Below are 18,296 nucleotides of genomic sequence, written 5' to 3'. Positions count from 1 at the left end.
CGATTTTCTTGCATCACAAATATTGTTGCTTTAGATTTTAGTGAGATAATAATATAATTTTTAAAAATAATATACTATGATACTAAATTACTAATCCATTAAGTTTCTATATATTAGGATTAACACTTGATTTGTCTATACTATATTTTCATATGTTATGATTAGCAATTAATTTGTAAATTAAATTGTATGATTTTAATAGTATATTAAAATTTTTGTGATATTGTATAACGAATGATAGTTAAGTGACCTTAGTACAAAAATGATAGTTGTATAACTATCTATGAAATTTACCTGACACTAGGATTACTATCTCAAAAGCTATATATCGAAGATCAAAATTTGGGTGAGTATCTCGTAGCTGATGTTCAATGGGCAATGCTCAAATTCAATAAATCAAATAATTATGAATATTGATTTTTTCAAATTCATTATATTTTAATTCTTACAGCAAATGTTATTGTACTTTTACATAGTATATTGTACTAATGTGAAAGTTAAAGTCATTTATTATTTGTTATTTATAAACATTATGCTACAAACTTTCTTAATTTTTTTATTTTAGTTGATATAAACAGGCAATGGGTTCAATCATGTTTATATTTATATTTATAACTCCAATTTTAGAATATTGTAGATCGTTTGGTGCAATAATTATTTTGATCTACTTTGTACAATATAATGGATTAAGATGAATAAGATTAATATCTTATTGTACTGATGAACACGAGAGGTTAAGTATTAATTGAATGTTTTAAGATGGGAGGGAATTCAATTTCCATAGTAATTATTATTTATAATTTCATTCAAATTGAGTAAATTGAGAAAATATGATAGGGTTGATCGAAAATAGAGTTGAAGAGTGAATATTCAAACCTATGAAGGACTAAACCATTTATTCGAAAAAATAATATACAATAAGATTCATTAATATTTATTGGTCCATTATCATAAGAGAATAAGTGAACATTGTGAAATCGTGCCAACATGTTAGGACTTTAGATAATGTTATAAGTTATTTGTTGAAAAAATGGTAATAAGAAAATATGAGAGGAAAAATTGACTATTATTGAAACTTTGCTCAAAATATTTGCCTTGATGTAAAAATATTTTAAATTTATAAAAAATATACTATGACTAAGATCGTGCAAAGGAATACAAAATTTACTTTGAAAGAAAAATCTATTATTAAGACAAGAAAAGAGAAGGAAAAACTCCTTTCTTCCTTTTGATAAGAGGTTGTAAATTAAAATATTTAATACTTCCTCGTTTTAAAATAGTTGTCCTTTTTGACTTGGCACTCCCCTTAAGAAAGTATTTATTAGGGGTTTATTTTACCAAATTAGTCTTATTAATTATGCTTTGAAAATATAAATTTGAGTAAATTTACTTTGTTTAGTCATTTAATGTTGAGGGTGGTATTGAAAAAACATAATAAAATACTCATAATTTCATCAAAAGGGACAACTAAATTGAAACAAATATTTTTAGAAAGAGGGTCAACTAAAACGAAACGGAGGGAGTATAGAGTATAAGGAATTTAAATTTCAAGTTAAAATTTTACGGAGAAGCCTCATGTGCATAGCTCTAAAGCATATCTTTCATTAATTCTTTGTTTTTCTAACCAAATTTAGAAGTCACTTAACTAATAATAATTGTGTTAAATATGCATTTTCTTTTGTAATTATATGATTTTTTTTTACAAAATAAATCAATATTGATCACAATATTATGTAATATTCTCAAATAATTATATTACAATATAATATTATTTGCACGCGGATAATAACTTTTGAAAAAAAATATTTAAGTTTTGTGTAATTAATTATATTAAGTTCAATATTTTAATAGTTATTTTTCGTATTGCATAAATTTATTAATTTCAAATATGTGAACGATATTGAATAAATTTTTTAGTAGATAAAATTAATAAGATAATAATTTCTATAATTAATTTTATTTAATATTGACTAATACTAGTATGAGAATAAACCAACTTAAAGATTCCTATAAAATTTTGTACGGAACTAAATTGTAATTAGATCTATGACATTCATAACTTTAATTTGGATTTGCTGTATGGTTGTTTACCATATGTGTCATCAACTGTGTCGGCACTGAGACATGTTTCTTTCTAGTTAAAATTTATACGCATTCAGTTGTATATAACAAGTTAATATATGTATGTCATGAGCTTAAATTTAGAGTTCATGTTACTTAATCATGATTAATTAACATAAATTTTACTTAATTTAAGTACTTAACTATGATAAAAAATATTAATTTAATATATACACCGAATGGTGCGCGTAAAAAGCGCGTAAATTTTTACCTTTCTCTTTACCACGTGCTTCGAAGGCATGATTTTCTGCATTATATCCATCTTGTGGAAGGTGAAAATTCATAGAAATAATGCAACTAAAAATACAACCTCTTTTAACCAGTTTTAAGTGGGTATAAGTATTCAATCCTTTTGGAAGAGGCAAACATGATGATGCACTGTCAGTTTCGAGACCATGATTATTATGGCAGATGAGATAAATAAGATTGTGGTTATGCATGTTAGGATTTTTCTTTCTATATATTTTAAGAATCTATGTTAATTCTACTAATAGTATTACTCCTTAACTATTAGTTCTTTAATATCTTTTATTTTATCATATATTTCTCCCTAACATGTTTTAGGACTCCTTAATTAAATCATATATTTTTTTCGGACAATGCAAAAAGTTTAAACAAACATTTATAAAGCTCTTCATATTTTTAATACAGTACAGATATAGATAGATAATGTTTAAAACAGTAAAAATATTGTCTATGATTGTGTAAAAACCTTTGAGCTTACTACATTTTTTTATATAATCGTTGTGTCTGAGTTAATTTACGCACACCTCAACTAATTCCATGAGATATATGTGTTATTTGCAATGTAGTTTCGAGTACAAGAATCTGTATAATTGCAAGACCAACTTCAACAATAGTTCATGTATGAACAAGAACACCTTTGAAGTTCTTTAACACCTTCAACACAAGATTACAAATAATCTATCCAAAAAGTGTATTAGATTTCAGAAAATAGATGAAACAGAATTTAGGGCCAAGTCCCCCAACTTCATGGAGTGACTTTAAGGAATAATTCACCTCACTGAACCCGAGGTTATGGAGTCTTTCTCCCAGGATAAAATGGTCTGCAATCCGAACAATAGCGGTACCTCAAATTGTCGGATTCTACGAACTCACTCAACAGCTTAATGATCACACAGAGTTTTTTGTTAAGTATAGAAGTGTTTTTTCTGTCAAAATTGATTACAATACTTGAGAAAAATAGCAGGTATTTATAGCCTTAAGTGTATCCTTTCAGAAAGGATGCATTGGTTCAGCAGAAAAGCACCTTTCTGTAATAGTCACGTATCTGTGCCCTGACTGCACTGGAACTGCGCCAGGACTGCGGCCGCAGATGACATTTTTGCAGATTCCAGTGAGCATCTGCGTTTGAACTACGTCCGCAGTTCAAAACAGTGTGCCTCTTCTCGAAGAGTTGCATCCCTTCGTAATATGCGTTGCGTATGCGTTGGAATTGTGCCTGAAATGTACCCACATTTGGAGAAAATTAATACTATTCTGATTTTGGAATTTTGGATTAAATTATCACTTGCAAACAAGTTCCAAATAAATTTTGTCTAAAAAATTAGATCTCATCGATTGATCATTTTCCAAATCCAAATCCAAATCCAAAGCCAAAGTCGAGCCAAGCGAGCGACGACGACGACGGCGCGAGGCATCTCTTATTTATTGTCTCACTTACTATGTGGAGTAAGTGTTCCTTATTTTAAACTCTGACAAGTTCTCTTCTTCCACCAATATGGAAGAAAGAGTGAACTTTTCAATTTAGGAGTACACTTTCTAAATTGGTGTCTCCCTTCTCTCCACTATTTTTCCTCCATTTTCCATTTACATACACCTTGAACCCAACAATCCCCTACATGAATGAGAATGGATATCTTTTGAAAAAAAATTACGGATAAGCATGTGATCATTTAGCAAAGACTAATTGCATCTGGATAAGTAGGTTTTCCTTTGAACTTTTTGTAGTGAACATGCATTGGATGCACTCGGTCAATCAGTAGATTTGATATCTTTGAACCGTCGAGCTTTAATATACACCTAGACAACACATGTTACACAACCAACCTTTTACTGTTTATCGTTCTCACGGTTTTATTCTTTTCAGCCATGAAAATATCCGGATTTTATGAGAGCTTAGAGAATAGGCCTTTACAAACATTCTCTTTGAACCGGCTTCCACTTCGCCCTCACATAGGTGATTTCTAAATATTCAATCCTATAGATTAAACTATTTTTTTAAATCTGCCAAATTTAGATAATCATTAAAAGAATTTTCACTTTAAGTCTTATCCTTATTTTCTACACATTATCTACATCGTGAGAATGGGTTGGATAATTGACAATGTTAAACTTGTCAGACACAACTTCGTTTGATCTCCTTGAACCTAGCTCTTGGGATCTCCAGTCTACTAGGTAGAGTTACCGCCATGCTGACTTGTCCTAGGCCTTAAACTCATTCCCTTGGATGCCCTTTCCACTCTTTCTCTAAATAGGCCTTTTGTAAGTGGATCCGATACATTATCCTTTGACTTAACATAGTCAATAGTGATAATTCCACTAGAGAAAAATTCTCTAGCGATATTATGTCTCCGTCTTATGTGACGAGACTTACCATTGTACATCATGCTCCCTGCCCTACCTATTGTCGCTTGGCTATCACAGTGTATACATACTGGTGCCACTAGTTTAGGCCAATAAGAAATATCTTCCAAGAAATTCTGGAGCCATTTTGCTTCTTCACCGGTTTTATTCAATGCGATAAATTCGTATTCCATTGTACAAAGAGTAATACATGTCTATTTAGATAATTTTCAAGAGATTATACCTCCATCAATAGTAAATACATATCCACTTGTGGATTTTACTTCGTTCGATCCAGTGATCCAATTTGCATCACTATATCCTTCAAGTACCGCGGGATATTTATTATAATACAAAACATAGTCTTGAGTGTATTTAAGATACCCCAAAATTCTTTTTATTGCCATCCAATGAGTTTTGTTGGGATTACTCGTGCACCGATTCAATTTACTAATAGCGCATGTTATATCTGATCATGTACAATTCATTATATATATTAAACATCCCAATACTTTTGTGTACTCCAATTGAGAGTCACTTTCACCTTCATTCTTTCAAAGTGCAAAGCTCACATCCAAAGGAGCCTTGGCAATACCGAATTCCATATACTTGAATTTGTCAAGTACCATTTTGATATACTGAGACTGTGACAATGCCAACCCTTGTGGAGTTCTATAGATTCTTATACCTAAGATCACATTCGCAACTCCAAGGTCTTTCATATCAAACTTGATCTCAAGCATTTGTTTCATTGCATTTATGTCAAAAATGTCTCTACTGATGATCAACATATCATCCACGTATAAACATACAATGACTTGGTGATTTGGAGTGTCTTTAATATAGACACATTTATCACTTTCATTTATCTTGAATTCGTTTGCCAACATGGTTTGGTCAAACTTCGCATGCCATTATTTAGGTACTTGCTTTAGTCCATACAATGACTTAATAAGTTTACACACCTTATTCTCATTTCCTGAAACCTCAAAACCCTCAGGTTGTTCCATGTAAATTTCTTTCTCCAATTCTATATTTAGGAATGCGGTTTTCAAATCCATTTGATGTATTTCAAGATCGTATGCTGTCGCCAAGGCAATTAACATTTGAATTGATGTTATCCTTGTTACTGGAGAGTATGTATCAAAGTAATCAAGGCCTTCTTTCTGTTTGAAGCCTTTTACTACAAGTCTTGCCTTGTATTTGTCAATAGTACCATCCGCCATCATTTTTCTTTTGAAAATCCATTTAGACCCTAGAGGTTTATTTCCTGGAGGAAGATCAACCAATTCCCACGTATGGTTACTTAAAATTGAATCAACCTTACTGTTGACTGCCTTTTTCCAAAAGGATAATTCTGCCGACGACATTGCTTTTTTAAATGTTTGAGGCTCATTTTCTAAGAGAAATGTTACAAAATCTGATCTAAACAAAGTAGAGTTTCTTTGACGTGTACTACATCTTGTATTCTCTTCATTATGTACATTCTCACTTGGTTCATCTCGAGGCCGTTTAGATCCTCCACTAAACTGTTCATGTCTAATTTTATACGAGTAAATATTTTCAAAGAATTCAGCATTATCTGATTTAATTATCGTATTTTTATTTATATTTGGATGTTTGGATTTATGAACCAAAAACCGATATGTTTTACTGCTTTTAGCATATCCTATAAACACGTAGTCCATAGTCTTAAGTCATATCTTAACCCTTTTAGGCATAGGAACTCGAACCTTTGCTAGACACCCCCACACTTTGAAATATTTCAAGTTGGGTTTCCTTTCTTTCCATTTTTCATAAGGAATTGATTGTGTCTTACTATGGGGAACTCTATTGAGTATTCAATTGATTGTAAGGATAGCCTCCCCCACAGGTTTTGCAGTAAACCAGAACTTATAAGTAAGTCATTCATCATTTTCTTCAATGTTTGGTTTTTCCATTCCGCAATTCTGTTAGATTGAGGTGAATACAGGGCCGTTGTTTGATGGACGATTCCATTCTCTTCACATATTTCGGCGAAGGGAGATTCATATTTTCCACCCCTATCACTTCTTATCATTTTTATCTTTTTCTCTAACTGATTTTCAACTTCAGTTTTGTATTGCCTAAATGCATCTATTACACGTTTGACACTTTGATTTACTACACTCAAAGTTTGGCAAAACCTCTAAGTTAATCGGTTTACATAATATTTTGTAATTAACATGGCCTAAACGTTCATGCCATAAATTATAAGACTCAAGCAAGTAAGAAGAATTTGAAATTTTATTGATTTCAACATTCATTACATTCATCTTATAAAGGCCCTCGGTGAGATAGTCTTTTCCTACATATATTTCTCTTTTGCTAATTACAATTTTTCTAGAAACGGTTACACATTTGAATCTGTTCTTGTATAGAAGTGAAACATAAATCAAGTTCCTACGTAATTCAGGAACGTACAAGACATTGTTAAGTGTAAAGATCTTTCCTGAAGTTATTTTCAAGCCCACTTTTCCTGTTCCTTCTACCTTAGCCGTAGTGGAGTTAGCTATGTAGATTATTTCTTATACTTGAGCTGGAGTGAATGACGAAAACAACTCTTTGTTGGAACAAACATGGCATTTCTTCTACTTGAGCCGGAGTGAATGATGAAAACAACTCTTTGTTGGCACAAACTTGGCAGGTGGCACCAGAATCCATCCAACACTCGCGAGGATTCTCCACCAAGTTGCATTCTAAAAATATAGAACACAGATCATCACATTCTTTGTTGGACTCAATCATATTTGCTTGGTCCTTTTTCTTGCCTTTCTTCGGGGCACAACATTCCATGGACTTATGGCCAATCTTGCCACAGTTGAAGCACTTTCCCTTGAATTTCTTCCTGGGTTGATTGCTTCCTTGTTCAGCTTTCTTCTTTTTCTTAGAATTGTTTTGGTCATCTTCAACAATATGTGCTCTATTAATTGTCGAATTCCCTTTTGACCTTCTCTCGGTAGCCTTATTATCCTCTTCAATACACAGTCGGACAATAATATCTTCGACATTTATCTCTTTGCGTTTGTGCTTTAAGTAGTTTTTAAAGTCTTTCCACATAGGTGGTAGCTTCTCAATGATCGCTGCTACTTGAAATGCATCATTCACAATCATTATGTGAGTACTAAGAACATTTTCAATTTGTTTAACTAAGGTATTTTTCAAAGATATACCTTCCGCTAGGAGATCGTGGATGAACTTACAATTCTTGCACTTGAGATACAACCGATTTGCTATCTATCATTTTAAAGTTCAGGAACCATGCAACAAAGAATTTCTTAATTCCCGCATCCTCTATCTTGTATTTTCGTTCTAGTGTTCTCCACAATTCCTTCGGTGTCTTAGTTCCACTGTAAACATTGTAGAGGTCGTCTTGGAGATCACTCAATATATAATTCCTGTAAGGAAAGTCTGTGTGTTTCCAAACCTCTACAATTATAAAACGGTCTTTGTCCGAGGTCCCCTCAGGCACCTCAGGAGCATCCTCACTAGTGAACGTTTGAAGACATAATGTTGTGAGGTAGAAGAACATCTTTTGCTGCCATCTCTTAAAGTCAATGCCCGTAAATTTTTCAGGCTTCTCCACAGGTACCATTGGTTACGGAGCATTTGCTCGACTTGTTGAGACAATACTAGTTGCCCCCATAGTCATAGCCCATCTTGCATTTGACTTTCGTTAGTCATTTTTCCTGTCACCACAAGACAATAAAATTTAGTATTTTCAGAATACTACTTATAAATTTAAGCAACTTTAAACTCTTCTTCTTGTTTCTAGTTAACGATGAAATTTTTATGACTTTCAATCGTCAACCGAGTGATCTTTAACTTTTGATGAAGATTTTATGTCTTCAAATCACTAGTTAAGTTCAAATGGAGTAGAAAGCTTAAAGCTTTAATCTCCAAAAACAAGCAATACAGATTCTGCAAGTTTATTCCTTAAGATTGTTATTTGCAATGTAGTTTTGGGTACAAGAATCTGTATAATTGAAACACCAACTTCAACCATAGTTCATGTATAAACAAGAACACCGTTGAAGTTCTTTAACACTTTCAACACAAGATTACTAATAATCTATCCAAGAAGTGTGTTAGATTTTAGAAAATAGATGAAACGGAATTTAAGGCCAAGTCCCCCGACTTCACAGAGTGTCTTTAAGGAATAATTGCCTTCACTATACCCGAGGTTATGGAATCTTCCTCCCAGGATAAAATGGCCTGCAATCCGAACAATTGAGGTACCTCAAATTGTTGGATTCTACGAACTTACTCAACAACTTAATGATCACACAGAGTTTTTTGTTAAGTATAAAAATGTTTTTTCTGTCAAAATTGATTACAATACCTGAGGAAAATAGAAGGTATTTACAACCTTAAGTGTATCCTTTAAGAAAGGATGCATTGGTTCAGCAGAAAGGCACATTTCCATAACAGTCACATATCTGTGCCCAGACTACACTGGAACTGCGCTAGGACTGCGGCCGCAAATGTCTTTTTTGCAGATTCCAGTGAACATCTTCGTTTGAATTGCGTGCGCCGTTCAAAATAGTGTGCCTCTTCTCAAAGAGTCATATCCCTTCGTAATATGCGTTGTGTATGCGTTGGATTTGCGCCTGAAATATGCCCACATTTAGAGAAAATTAATACTATTCAGATTTTGGAATTTTGGATTAAATTATCACTTGCAAACAAGTTCCAAATAAATTTTGTCTAAAAAATTAGATCTCATCGATCGATCATTTTCGAAATCCAAATCCAAGCGACGACGACGACGAAGGCACGAGACATCTCTTATTTCTTGCCTCACTTACCATGTGGAGGAAGTGTTCCTTATTTTAAACACTCACAAGTTCTCTTCTTCCACCAATGTGGGAGAAAGATTGACCTTTCCAATTTAGGAGTACACTTTCTAAATTGGTGTCTCCCTTCTCTCCACTATTTTTCCTCCATTTTCATTTCACATACACCTTGAACCCAACAATCCCCCACATGAATAGGGAATGACTATCTTTTAAAAAAATTTATGGATAAGCATATGATCATTTAGCAAAGACTAATTTCATCTGGATAAGTAGGTTTTTCTTTGAACTTTCCATAGTGAACATGCATCGGATGCACTCGATCAATTGGTAGATTTGATATATTTGAACCATCGATCTTTAATATACACCTAGACAGCACATGTTATGCAACCAACCTTTTACTGTTTATGGTTCTCACGATTTTATTCTTTTCAGCCATGAACACGTCCCGGTTTCATGAGAGATTAAAGAATAGGCCTTTACAAACATTCTCTTTGAAGCGGCTTCCACTTCGCCCTGGCATAGATGATTTCTAAACGTTCAATCCTATAGATTAAACTATTTGGTTAAATCTGCCAAAAATTTAGATAATCATTAAAAGACTTTTCACTTTAAGTCTTATCCTTGTTTTCTACACACTTTCTACATCATGAGAATGGGTTGGGTAATTGATAATATTGAACCTATCAGACACAACTTCGTTTGATCTCTTTGAACCTAGCTCTTGGGATCTCCAATCTGCTAGGTAGAGTTACCGCCATGCTGACTTGTCCTAGGCCTTAAACCCATTCCCTTGGATGTCCTTTCCATTCCTTCTCTAGATAGGCCTTTTATAAATGGATCCATTACATTATCCTTTCACTTAACATAGTCAACAATGATAATTCCACTAGAGAGAAGTTCTCTAACAGTATTATATCTTTGTCTTATATGATGAGATTTACCGTTTGATACAAAAAGCATAAGGGAAACACGAAACAAACACCAAATAAGTCCACAAGTTTGAAGAACTGAGGACCCCTTTGGTGACCACTCTCAGATTCACTGCAACAATAATGAAAACACAATAACAACAAGATATTGAAGGTGTAAATACACCAAAACAACAACAATATGGTGAGATGGACAAAAATAACAAGCTAGGAACAACACACGGTTTTACTTACAAGAGATAGAAACGGTTACAAGAATACAAACTACTACAAGATTATAATAAAAGTAAAGAGATAGTTAGATAGACTTAATGAAGATATAATCTTAAGAACCCAAGAGCATATTCTACTCTTGGACCCTTAACACTACACACAACGTTCACCTATCTCTTACGAAGACATAAGGTCGGAATCTACCTCCCAAGCATCACATTTCCAATCCATGAGATCAACAAGAATGATTTCACACTCTCTATGCCTAATTTTGGTTTTGGTGCCTCACGGAGAGAGGACTTGTGTTTATTTGTGTTTCAAGACTTACAACATCATGAATAATCTAAGTCTAAAAGCCCTACAATATTCTATCTATACTAGGTTGTAAATAAAATACAAAATATCCAAAATGCCCTTTTAAGAGCTAGGCTCCCTTCAAGTGTATTTAGGGGATGCCTTGTTGTGTTCCAAGGCTCCTCTTTACACTTCAAGTGTGAGATTAGGGTTGGTTTGGTGTGTTTTAAGTCCTTCACTAGCACACTCCAAGCCCCGGGTTCATTACATTCTCACATGCGTCCATCTTCACGGTCGTACTTATATCATTCTACCCTCCTTAAAAAAGCACAAGGGAAACATGAAATAAACACCAAATCAATCCACAAGTTTGAAGAACCGAGGACCCCTTTGGTGACCACTCTCGGATTCACTACAACAACAATAAAAACACAATAACAACAAGATATTGAAGGTGTAAATACACCAAAATAGCAACAATATGGCGAGATGGACAACAATAACAAGATAGAAACAACACACGGTTTTACTAACAAGATATAAAAATGGTTACAAGAACACAAACTACTACAAGATTACAATAAAAGTAAAGGGATAGTTAGATAGACTTAATAAAGGTATAATCTTAAGAGCCCAAGAGCATATACCACTCTTAGACCCTTAACACTACACACAACGTTCACCTATCTCTTAAGAAGACACATGGTCAGAATCCACCTCCCAAGCATCACATTTTCAAGCCATGAGATCAACAAGAGTGATTTCACACTCTCTATGCCTAATTTTGGTTTTGGTGCCTCAAGGAGAGAGGAATTGTGTTTCTTTGTGTTTCAAGACTTACAATATCATGAATAATCTAAGTCTAAAATCCCTACAGTGTTCTATTTATACTAGGTTGCAAATAAAATACAAAATGTCCAATATGCCCTTTTAAGAGCTAGGCTCCCTTCAAGTGTATTTAGGGGCCGCTTGTTGTGTTCCAAGGCTTCTCTTTACACTCCAAGTATGAGATTAGGATCCCTTTGGTGTTTTTGTAAGTCCTTCACTCTCACACTCCAAGCCCTAGGTTCATTACATTCTCACATGTGTCCATCTTCATGGTCGTACTTGTATCATTCTCCCCTCCTTAAAAAGGATTCGACCTAGAATCCATGCCCTGAAAAATCAAAGAGAGACAAATAAGTACACTTCCTCATGGCATAAGGGTTAGGATTAGAAAAAATAAACAATAATGGTAGGCACTCAAAACACTCAAAACAGCCCATACCAAAAAAAAAAAAGAAATCGAGGACCTTTTAAGTTCAAGTCTCGGCCAACAACAAATCTTGTCATGCCAAGGTGGTTCATATTTTACATATAACCAAGAGTCCTTAGTGTTAAACATTATGAAGCCATCGACAAATTCACCAAGGACTTGGATATGATAAGCACCCAAAAGAAATGCACCTAACCCGAGAGTAAATCTTCCCCACCCTAAGTGGCACCGGGATCAAATGGGAAGAGTGGCCATAGACACAGGTCTAAACAAAACACCCATTTCCCATAGTCTTTACCACAACCACACAGCCTACTCTCTACATTGGCATACATATCATCATAAGTAAAGAGAGAGTAGATAAAGGTGGCACTCAATTCTACTTCTACTATGGTGTCCTCGGAAAAGCCACACAAAGTAGAAGAAGTAGTTTCCAAGACCACACATTCCTTACCCTTAAGAGTACTCTCATCTTCCAAGAAGAGATTTCAATATTTAGGAGGAATTTTGTCACACCATAGTGGGTTAGCATATATGCTATAGCTTCCAAGGCAATCTATACCATCATTTTCACCACTAGGTCTATTAGGAGTGTTTAAACTATCTTCAAACAAGACATTATACCTAAAGAGTGAATGATCTAACCCGCAGACAGATTTGGAACTTTCACTCTCTAAGGAATCATTATCAAGTTCCAAAGATATGTCAAGCACACGATTAACCCTATGAGCCAAGCAAACATTAGATCCTAAAAACGTCTTGACCAACATTTTCAAATTTTTCACTCACTTGAGACTCATTAATCATATCACACATATTCTCAAGTGGTGGGCAAGTTTTACACACAAGTTGGTCAACACAATTTTCATACGACAATGTATTTTCATTTAACACAATAGCTTCAACACTAGGTGGACACAAATCGATTTTACTAGAAGAGTCGATTCGGTCATCTATAGGATCAACTAGTGTATCCACTCGCATAACATTTACATTATATACAAGTGGTAAGAAATCAATATACCCATACGTAGGTAAGCTACTACTCACACTCAACGGCTTATTAGTCACACATTCATCATCCACATGTACCAAAGTATAAGAGATAGCTATTTTACATTGACGTTCATGATTATGTTCATCTTTACCTTGGAGTGAAAGTCCTCCACAAGTTTGGGCAGCAACTTCCTTCGGAAAGATCTCACCGCAGGGTGTTTGGACCTTAGGTTTTGGATTTGTTGGGATAAGTGTGGATACCAATTAGCGTAGCCTTTCAACGTGCCATTTCATGTATTGAATATTGTCGGTGATGCGGTCAAATGTGGCATCGAGATTGGTGGAAGCCATGGTACCTAAAAGAAAAGATAACAACAAACAATAAAACAAATAAACTTGTTAGCTCAAAAATTCTCACCACACTCTCACTCTCAATTTTTACCTCACACTTGGTTTCACAAGTGTTGAAAGGCGACTTGTACTTCATGAGTGATTGAGGGAGGAGTCCACCTTGGTCTGGAATAGATTTTCGTTTGAGTTGACTCAAAGAAAATTTACTTATGGACTTGAACCAACAAGATACAATGAATTCACAAAAAAGAAAAGCACACAAAGAATGTTAACACGAACAAACGAACACAAAACTAATTTACAATCTAGTAGGAGTTTACTAGCTTGTCAATTAGCGTCGTACCAATCAAATGAAACTACGGAACAATAAAAAGAAACTAAGAAAATCTGACATTTGAGCCAAAATTATTTCATGAATAGTAACAATGATGACATGGAAACACGTAATTGGTTGCGGTTTCTAACAATTTTTGTTGTCCAATCTCAAGTCTTGGTCAATTTACAGTTTAGGAATTGGTGGAATTTATTTTAAGGAGGTAAATTAAAATAAGCCTTGGAGCCTTTTCAAATTCAAGTTTTCAAGACTTTGACTTTCTTGTACTTCTCCTTATAACATGGACCCTTGTTTTATGAAAAGTTGTTGGAAAGTGGTTGAGATGTGATTGACTATTTGATGAGTGATGGTAAGTCTTTCAAGACTAACAAAACTTCACCCCTTTTTCCTTCACCTTTATAGATCTAATGTTCACTTTATATTAACAAGCTATGAAGGTTGTGAAGAACTTCAAGAACAACATCAATAATCACCAAGAACAACCAACAACAATCTCCAAAAATACCACAATTTTCACATGGCCCACTTCCAATTTTCACAATACAATATCTTCAACACTTGGCCAAACAACTACAATTTCAACAAAATGATTCTTAGGCCACCAATAAACAACAATATCACATTGACAATCTTATAATGACAACAAGATGAAGACCACAAGGCCACAACAGTTCACCACAACCACGTTTCAACAACAATTCGGCCAAGCCCTATGTTCACGAAAAAAACACCAACAATGTAAGCTCAAACTTAGATTTAGACTCAAGAGTGTTACAGATGAAGAAAACAAACACTAGAAACAAAAAAATAAGTAAAAATATCGGCCAAGACACAACAATAACACAATTTCGGCCAAAAACACAAAATGGACAGATTTGCTTCTTTTTTATTTTTTAGTTTTCTAACACTTTTTTTTGTAATTTTCTATCAATCACGCCCAAGATTGATCTTTTAGGAACAAGATCAAGCCATTCTCTGATACCAAATGATACAATAAGCATAAGGTAAACACGAAACAAACACCAAATCAGTCCACAAGTTTGAAGAACCAAGGACCCCTTTGATGACCACTCTCGGATTTACTACAACAACAATGAAAACGCAATAACAACAAGATATTGAAGTTTAAAATACACCAAAACATCACAATATAGTGAGATGTACAACAATAACAAGATAGGAAGAACACACGGTTTTACTAACAAGAGATAGAAACGGTTACAAGAACACAAACTACTACAAGATTACAATAAAAGTAAAGGGATAGTTAGATAGACTTAATGAAGGTATAATATTAAGAACCCAAGAGCATATTCCACTCTTGGACCTTAACACTACACACAACGTTCATCTATCTCTTATGAAAACACAAGGTCGGAATCCACCTCCCAAGCATCATGTTCCCAAGCCATGAGATCAACAAGAGTGATTCCACACTCTCTATCACATTGCTGCTTGTCTATCACATTGTATACCTACTGGTGCCACTGGTTTAGGCCAATAACGAATATCTTCCAAGAAATTCCGGAGCCATTCTGCTTCTTCACCGGCTTTATCCAATGCTATAAATTCAGATTCCATTGTAGAGAGAGCAATATATATCTGTTTGGATGATTTCCAAGAGACTGCACCTCCACCGATAGTAAATACATATCCACTTGTAGATTTTACTTTGTTCAATCCGGTGATCCAATTTGCATCACTATATCCTTCAAGTACCGCGGGATATTTTTTATAATGTAAAGCATAGTCTTGAGTATATTTAAGATACCCCAAAATTCTTTTCATTGCCATCCAATGAGTTTTGTTGGGATTACTCATGTACCGACTCAATTTACTAATAACGTATGCTATATCTGGTCGTGTACAATTTATTATATATATTAAACATCCCAATACTCTTGCGTACTCCAATTGTGAGTCACTTTCACCTTCATTCTTTCGAAGTGCAAAGCTCACATCCAAAGGAGCCTTGGCAATACAGAATTCCATATACTTAAATTTGTCAAGTACCTTTTCGATATAATAAGACTGTGACAATGCCAATCTTTGTGGATTTCTATAGATTCTTATACCTAAGATCATATCCACAACTCCAAGGTTTTTCATATCAAACTTGCTGTCAAGCATTCATTTTGTTGCATTTATGTCATAAATGTCTCTACTGATGATCAACATATCATCCACATATAAACACATAATGACTTAGTGATTTGGAGTGTCTTTAATATAAACACATTTCTCACTTTCATTTATCTTGAATTCGTTTGCCAACATGGTTTGGTCAAACTTTGCATGCCATTGTTTAGGTTCTTTCTTTAGTCCATACAATGACTTAATAAGTTTACACACTTTATTCTCCTTTCCTAGAACCACAAAACCCTCAGGCTGTTCCATATAAATTTCTTCCTCCAATTCTCCATTTAGGAATGTGGTTTTCACATCCATTTGATGTATTTAAAGATCATATACTGTCGCCAAGGCAATTAACATTCGAATCGATGTTATCCTTGTTACTAGTAAGTATGTATCAAAGTAATCAAGACCTTCTTTCTGTTTGAAGCCTTTTACTACAAGTCTTGCCTTGTATTTATCAATAGTACCATCCACCATCATTTTCCTTTTGAAAATCCATTTAGAACCTAGAGGTTTATTTCCTGGAGGAAGACCAACCAATTCCCACGCATGGTTGCTTAAGATTGAATCAATCTTACTATTGACTGCCTCTTTCCAAAAGGATAATTTTGACGACGACATTGCTTCTTTAAATGTTTGAGGCTTATTTTCTAAGAGAAATGTTACAAAATCTGATCCAAACAAAGTAGACTTTCTTTGACGTGTACTATGTCTTGGATTCTCTTCATTATGTATATTCTCACTTGGTTAATCTCGAGGTCGTTTAGATCCTTCACTAGACTGTTCATGTCTAATTTTATATGGGTAAATATTTTCAAAGAATTCAGCATTATCTGATTTAATTATCGTATTTTTATTTATATCAGGATGTTTGGATTTATGAACCAAAAATCGACATGCTTTACTGCTTTTAGCATATCCTATGAACACGTAGTCCACAGTCTTAGGTCATATCTTAACCCTTTTAGGAATAGGAACTCGGACCTTTGCTAGACACCCCCATACTTTGAAATATTTCAAGTTGGGTTTCCTTTCTTTCCATTTTTCATAAGGAATTGATTGTGTCTTACTATTGAGAAGTCTATTAAGTATTCAATTGATTGTAAGGATAGCCTCCCCCACAAGTTTTGTGGTAAACCAGAACTTATAAGTAAGGCATTCATCATTTCCTTTAACGTTCGATTTTTTCATTTCGCAATTCCGTTAGATTGAGGTGAATATAGGGCCGTTGTTTGATGGACAATTTTATTCTCTTCACATATTTTGGTGAAGGAAGATTCATATTCTCCACCCCTATCACTTCTTATTATTTTTATCTTTTTCTTTAACTGATTTTCAACTTCAGTTTTGTATTGCCTAAATGCATCTATTGCTTCATCCTTACTTTATAGCAAGTATACATAACAATATATAGTGCAATCGTTAATAAAAGTTATGAAATACTTTTTCCCACCACGTGATGGTGTTAACTTCATACCACAAATGTCAGTGTGTATTAAGTCTAAGGGATTGGAATTCCTTTCAACAGACTTATAAGGATGTTTTTCATACTTTGATTCCACACAAGTTTGATACTTTGATTTATTGCACTCAAAGTTTGACAAAATCTCTAAGTTAATCAGTTTTCATAACGTTTTGTAATTAACATGGCCTAAAATTCCTGCCACAAATTATAAGACTGAAGCAACTAAGAAGAATCTGAACTTTTATTGATTTCAACATTCATTACATTCATCTTATAAAGGCCCTCGGTGAGATAGCCTTTTCCTACATACACTTCTCCTTTGCTAATTACAATTTTTTTGGAAACGGTTACACATTTGAATCTGTTCTTATTTAAACGTGAAACAGAAATCAAGTTCCTACATAATTCAGGAATGTACAAGACATTGTTAAGTGTCAAGACCTTTCCTGAAGTCATTTTCAAGCCCACTTTTCCTGTTCCTTCTACCTTAGCCGTAGCGGAGTTAGCCATGTAGATCATTTCTTCTACTTGAGCCGGAGTGAATGACGAAAACAACTCTTTGTTGGCATAAACATAGCGGGTGGTGACAGTGCCCAAGCGTACATGCAAGTATACGTGGTCTTATCAAGTAGTAAAGTGGCTTCAAGAAATCCCAAGTATCGATCTCATAGGGACTTGCGTTCGCCGCCTATCTAATTCAAGTCTAACTAATTGACAAAAATAAACAAGAAGAGGGTTTGTAATTTTGTAAATAAAATAAATAATGCATAAAAATAAAAGTCTTGGGATAATCAAT

This window comes from Capsicum annuum, chromosome 5 (assembly GCF_002878395.1).
Source record: "Capsicum annuum cultivar UCD-10X-F1 chromosome 5, UCD10Xv1.1, whole genome shotgun sequence".
Taxonomy (NCBI): domain Eukaryota; kingdom Viridiplantae; phylum Streptophyta; class Magnoliopsida; order Solanales; family Solanaceae; genus Capsicum; species Capsicum annuum.
The sequence above is the reverse complement of the archived record's forward strand: the minus strand, read 5'-3'. Positions refer to the sequence as shown.